The sequence below is a fragment of the Microtus ochrogaster genome, unplaced genomic scaffold (assembly GCF_000317375.1).
Source record: "Microtus ochrogaster isolate Prairie Vole_2 unplaced genomic scaffold, MicOch1.0 UNK104, whole genome shotgun sequence".
NCBI lineage: Eukaryota > Metazoa > Chordata > Mammalia > Rodentia > Cricetidae > Microtus > Microtus ochrogaster.
The window spans coordinates 663,179-669,894 of NW_004949202.1; the positions used below are offsets into that span (position 1 = coordinate 663,179).

At 44.7% G+C, this 6,716-nt stretch overlaps 1 protein-coding gene across 1 annotated transcript in view; it reads left to right on the forward strand.

The window, feature by feature from the left end:
- Positions 1-6,716, forward strand: part of Shc3 (SHC adaptor protein 3) — a 120,122-nt gene that overhangs the window by 104,930 nt on the left and 8,476 nt on the right. The window lies entirely within an intron of this gene.

Below are 6,716 nucleotides of genomic sequence, written 5' to 3' on the forward strand. Positions count from 1 at the left end.
GGATCAGAGACCCATTGCCATTGTTCTTGATTTCTCAGTAGTCCTCATTGTCCGCTATGTTCAGCAAGTCCGGTTTTATCCCATGCTTTTTCAGAAAGGGTAGGATTTTCTGCTGCACCTGTTCTTCACAAAGTTTGAAGTCTGTTCACAAATCAACAGGGCTTCAGTGGGTGTGCACCCATCTGGTTTGGGTATCAAGGTGACGTGTTCACACTCACCTCTTAGTATAAGTGAGACTTCTCTATGCAAGAGATGACGTGTTAAAGAGCCCTTCCCTAACTGCTATTCAAATGGAAGCCTGGAGATATCCTGATTTACTTTTGCTTTAATATACATCACCAAAAGTGTGCACTTGTTTGTTAAATTGCTCCCCCTAGATTATAATTTATATATGAATAACCTTCTTGCTCTTGTAGTATCCCCAAGGACTTGGGACAGTGCCTGACATACAGTGAGTGTTCACAAAGTAGGTATTCAATAGACATTGGGTGGATACTTGATCCAGCATGGCTTTTTCAGATTATGAGATGGGAGTTCAAGAAATTTGAGGAGGTGTGTATGTGTGTGTTGCTTTGTGTGTGTGTGTGAGGGGGAGTCCTCTGCAACCAACAGGGCCTGTAGAATAACAATTTATAGGAGACAAGAAGGAAACTTGACTCAGCATGACTTAGTTAGCTGGTGTTGGTTCAAACTTTAGAGTCTGACTCCAGGTAGTTTATTTAAGTCATATTTAAGCACAGCATAACTTTGGGGACAGTTTCCTGATGCAATTAACTCAATCTTATATGTACAATAAAGCTTACGACATGTTTATATTTAAACTCTTTACAAAGTACACATGGCTTCTTCCATAAAGATGGGTTCTGTTGACTTTTTTTTTTTTTGGTTTTTCGAGACAGGGTTTCTCTGTGGCTTTGGAGCCTGTCTTGGAACTAGCTCTGTACTGTAGACCAGGCTGGTCTCGAACTCACACAGATCCGCCTGCCTCTGCCTCCCGAGTGCTGGGATTAAAGGCTTGTGCCACCATCGCCCGGCGGGTTCTGTTGACTTTGAAGCAATGCTCAAGATAAGGGTCTAAGGAGGCTGACTGAGGTAAACAAGATACCCTGTGGAAGTAAGGATTGGCCTGACTCAGATAACTCGGAAATTACCTGGGATGTTGTAAAGTACAAGTGACATCTCCCATAAGGATGGGTTTGACTGAGTGGGAAGTAATGTCATGATCTAGAGGGGACAAGTCTTGGATAAACAAGCATAATAATTTGGAGGATTTGGGTGAGGTCTGGCCCTACGTACAGCAAAGATTACCGGGTTAGAAACTATATTCATTTCCAGCTTTCTGGGAGGAAAATAGGTAAACTTAGCCTTCCTTTGGCTTCCCTAGTGCTTATCTGTAAGCATGAAGACCTCGGCCCTCTACAGGTGTGTGAGTGTCCAAATATAACACAACTAATATGGACCAATGGTGAATTTTTACAGGTGTAGAACCTCAAGCAAGATTTCCTAAGTAGAAGCATCCTGGAGTTCTTTCTTCCTTCATGGGCCTTGAAGAAATTCAGTTGTGGTTATTAAAGAGAAAATAGCAGAGAAAAACCTTCAAAAATTTTGGGAGAATATAAATATTTCACGTGGAAAAATTGGTATTTAAAAACATGATTTAAAAAATAGCCTAGCTGAGTATGTCATCACATAGGACAAAAACAATTAAATATATTTTCAAAGTCTTTATACCCTTTTAAATTGTTTTAAAAGACATCCACAGGCAAGAGCAGAGGGTAATGAATCAGTGAATTTATACTTGGGCCCCATTCTGTCTCTACTCCTATCCAACCCAGAATTCCCTGCCTAGGAAATAGTGCTGCCCACTGTGGGTGGGTGCCCCCCCCATCAATTATCATAATCAAGATAATCACCTACAGACATGCCCACAGGCTAATCTGATCTAGACAATTCCTTATTGAAACTCTTTTCCCAGGTGACTGCGGATTGTGTCAGGTTTAACAGTTGAAACCAATCATTACACCCTGCTAACAATACTTTATTACATTTTCACAAGCCAGTATCAAGGTGTGCAGAAAATGAGGAAATGGAATTGGGATAAGGTTTTCATGGGAGCTGATTCTCAGGGCTGTGCTATCATATAGTTCCAATTCTGGAGGACCATCAAGAACGCTTGTTAAGTCGTACCCACTGATGACTATTCTTTTGGGGGCTTTTAGCTGGATCTGATTATTCGGTTTAATTGATCCTACAGAGGATAGCTTTAGCTGAAAAGGAGATGGAAATGAAAGACTTAATTAAAAATGTAAAGTTGCCTCCTTGCTGTGACGACACTGAAATAGGCACTGAACACGTTCTCTTCAATATTTATTCATCTGATTTTCATGGTAATTGGCCGGTCCCTGACTATAAAGGGGGAAGCTTGGCAAGTTATATTACTCAGAGAAAGGAGGATGCAAAAAAGCGGTCTGAGTCTAAATTTACTCCGGCGTCTAGCAGCCTCTGAGCTCTCTCGCTGTGCACTGAGGTCACTGGGAAGCCGAAGAGGAGGGCACCCGACACAGCTCTGAGTCTCTGTGGTGGGGTGTTGAAGAAGGGGACTCTAAAATAGCATGGACGTGAGCTGGTGACAGAGGTTGTGGGAGAGACGGCGCTCTCGGCACCTGAATCATCCTGTCAGTCCGTGTGTGTCTAAAATTATCCCGAGTCACTTGCGGTTGATTCATCCTTTGGCCAAGCAGGGCCAGTAGGGTGGGATGAACACCGTGCTCGCGTTAGGAGAAACCACTATGGCTCCGGTGTCCAGGTCCTCTGGAGGCTTGACTCAGGTAGCTGTTAGCATGCTTTGAAGTACACCCAAGGGCTTTTACTTACTAAATTGCGCTATGATGGCATACCTCCGCAGTCACTGGGGCTTTCTGTGATCCGACTTGTTCTCTGACAGCTGTACTAGGTCACCATTGTGTGCACGCTCTCCCCCTGCAGCCCAGGTGCAGTTGGGTCACTGTGGTTACCCCCACTCTCTCTGACATGGTACCTTTTTTGTCTTTTATTTTGTATTGATTTTCCAGGAAGGAAAAAGAACAGGAATTAAGGGAAGGCAGAAGCATTTTAAATATTTTGCAGCATATTTCTGTTTGACCCCTTGTCATTTTGCTTATAAATGCCATCAGACTGCACCTCTGCCATTAAGAACATTAAAGAACTTTCTGGAAAGCTGCAGGAGTAAAACCTTATGTTTCCCTCAAGGTTCTGCTTCTTTGGAGCATTTCTTTAACCTTTCAACATCATCTCTCTGTGACATACAAACATATGCTTACATGCTTTTACAAATTGTATATTTAATTTCTAAGAGAGTTATTAGCCCCTGAGTTATTTTTTACATGCATTTTATTTTAATGGATGTAGTAATTCTTTTGTTTCTTATGTTATAGATGTGAGTTAATTTTTTGCTGGCATCTGGTTTATCTTCTGAGGTGGAATTGGTCTGTTCCCTTTGTGACGTGGTGTTTTCAGGATGTGCTCATGGAGGTATCTAGGGCTGTGTTGGTTGGTGTCCTCGTCATGGTAGCTCAGTTCTCCTTCCTGGTGTCTATCCCTGACATCTGGAGGGGTATGGACATCAGGCTGAGAAGCCCATGGAGTAGGGTGTCTGACCCAGGGAAGGGGAAGAGATTTGGAGTGTCAGTGCCTCTCAGATGGTCCCGAGTTGATGCACTGTTGTTCCCTACAGAGGGCGTGTTTCCTTTCTTCGTGGGTGTGGATGGGGGCTGTGTGTTCCATGTCTCCAGCCCAACTGTCCCCTCCCTTGGAACTAGCAATGAAAGGGAAGCTAGGTCTAGAAGGAAGGGCAGACTGGACTGAAGGTCAACAGAGGCCTCCATACAGACCAGAGAAAGTTCTGAGGTTCTGAGTTGAGTGCCCTGGGCAACAATCCCATCACACTGGGAAAGTCTATGTAGGCCTGCTTCTGCAAAGGCCGGGCCAGGGATGGCTTCTGCACTTGTCTGTCATCACTGGGACATGCCACCAAACCACAAGTAAAGTTGTATGAAGGCCATGGTTGCTGGGGTCTCTGTCCCCCTACCAGGTGTTCCAGGCTGTGTGTCCAGTCAGCGTGGGGCATCTTCTTCCCAGCTTCTGACCTCCGCAGACACTGTCAGGTGCTTGACCAACATTAGCCAACTTCCTGCCTGGGTATTCCTTTGAAGGCCCAGTACTGACTAGCCTGCATGTCATCTCTGCTGGACACAATGACTCAAGGCTTAGCTCAGTTTTCTGGGTGATGGCTCTTATGGGGACTATACATATAGATCACTGTACAGAAATACAGAAATGAAGATGCCACCCACCATGATTGTGCAAGTCACTTCTGGCCGTGAACTGGTGTGACTTCCCTGTCAATGGAGGTCCTGGGTGGGAAGGACCATTTAGCAGTCCCTCTTTGGGAAAAACCCGTAGAGCTCCTGGCATGCTATGGGCCTGCCCCTCAGCTTCTTCCTGGGCTGCACAGCGTGACATCCATATAGAGTTCTGAGTGACAGAGCTGCTGTCCAGGAGCAAAGTCTTTCCAGACACCACACTGTGGAGAAGGAACCCTCTCCCTTGGAAAAATTTCTAGTTCCTTAACATTGTGTACTTGTGGCCACAAGGGGGCAATAAAGGCACAATTTCTGGAGGTGCCTCACCAAGGAGAGTTTTTTTAGACAGACTAGCATCCTTTCTTGACTCTTCCTTAGGCAAGCCTGGCTACAGGGAGTGGCCACTTCCTCTTCTTCAGTGGGACTCTGAGCTTGAGGAGTTTCCCAAAGGTATAGGAACAGTTGTGTTCCCTGTGGGCGGCCTCCCTTTTGTGTGTGGATCTGATACTGTCTTTGATGACAGAGAGTGTGGTGGGAGACAGCTTTGGAGACACTGTGGCTAGTGGTTTCAACTTCCCCACTGTTCACAGAAAAAACCCTGTGGTTTCTTCTGCCACTGGTCAGATGACACCCCAACTCCAGAGGCCTCACAGAGACAGGGTACTTCTAAAGTCTTCCGGGATGCCATAGGTGGGATAAGGCCTGCACCCCAACTCCAGAGGCTTTACAGAGACAGGACACCTTCTAAGGTCTTCTGGGTTCCAATAGGTGGGGTAAGGCCTGCACCCCAACTCCAGAGGCTTTACAGAGACAGGACACCTTCTAAGGTCTTCTGGGTTCCAATAGGTAGGGTAAGGTCTGCCGTAGGGTTTTGTGGGGGACACAGAGTGAAGGCAGTTATCTTCTTGGGGTGAGAGACTCTGAGTCTCCAACTCAGAGGTCCTGAGATACCATTTCAAGGTGGAGCTGTCTGTGACAGGATCTTCTATGGCTATCTGTGACTTTAGAAGAAAACTGTTTGTACTCAGTGCTTAGAATCTTCTTGTTGTTATTCCCAGACAGCAGGGGCACAACTATGCCTACAGCTTTGTAAATATTAGGGAGAACATCAGGTTTTGTAGAAAAGGGAAGCTGAGATGGAATTTCCCTTTGTTAGGAGAGACTCAGGACCATGGGCAGCCATGACCAGACCTTGACGTGGGAGAAGAGAGCATCAAGAGAGAGAGCATTGGTCCAGAGGCATCAGGATGAGGCCCTCACTGGGGAGAGAGCACCTTCGAAGCCCTTAAGGGAGCTGCATCAAAAGAGACAAGCTACTACATGAAGAAAGGGCCCTTCCATCCCTAAGGACAGCGGGGTTCTCTAAGTCTCATGGGATTTCAGTGTGGGGTCCAAGGGCAAGCTCCGTATCATGTCCTAGCCTGGCCTCGTCTACATGCCAGGCACAAGAAGTCAAGAAAGCACTAGCACTAGATAAGAAGGAAGCTATAATTCAAGGTTGTCCTTGGTCCAGAGATTGGAGGCTGGACTTGTTCACAGCTACGAGTAGAAGGGAGAGAAATGAATTCCCTGTGAGGGCTGCACGGAGGCGTGTGTCCGTCTCTCCACTAACCCCTCATTGTCTTGATTCCTATGGCTTTACAGGAAGTCCTGAAGTGGTGACAGTTTTCCATGTTTGCTCCTTTCTTTCAGGGTCCAGAGTGCCAGCCGTTAGACCATGAAACTGGTCTTGTTCTTTTCTTCCATACTTTACTGACCAGATCTTTTTCTTCTTCACATAAACTTTGAAAAAAAATTATTTGTAGCAACAACTTAGTTTGCAAAGACTTTGACTGAAATTGTATGGGATCTAAAGACTGGGTTGGAAATGACCGAGATTTTGATGTATGGTCTGGCTATCCATGAACAAGGAATATTTTCTATTTTCATTGAATTCTTTGTTTGTTTTTCTCATCAGGATTTTGTAGCTTTCTTTGATTAAATTTGTACCTAAATATTTCACTGAATGCCTGAGTAGCCAACCTTTTTATGTTAATGTAATTGATATTCTGTTTTAAATTTCAAATTTTATGTTGTCATTGCTAGTAATATAAGAAAGTGATTGACTTACATTTTTTTATTTACTTATTGTTTTTAGGTGGTGTGTGTGTGTATGTGTGTGTATGTGTGTGTGTGTGTGTATCTGTGTATGTGTGTGTATGTGTGTGTATGTGTGTGTGTATCTGTGTATGTGTGTGTGTATGTGTGTGTATGTGTGTGTGTGTATGTGTGTGTATCTGTGTATGTGTGTGTATGTGTGTGTGTATGTGTGTGTATGTGTGTATGTGTGTGTGTGTATGTGTGTGTGTATGTGTT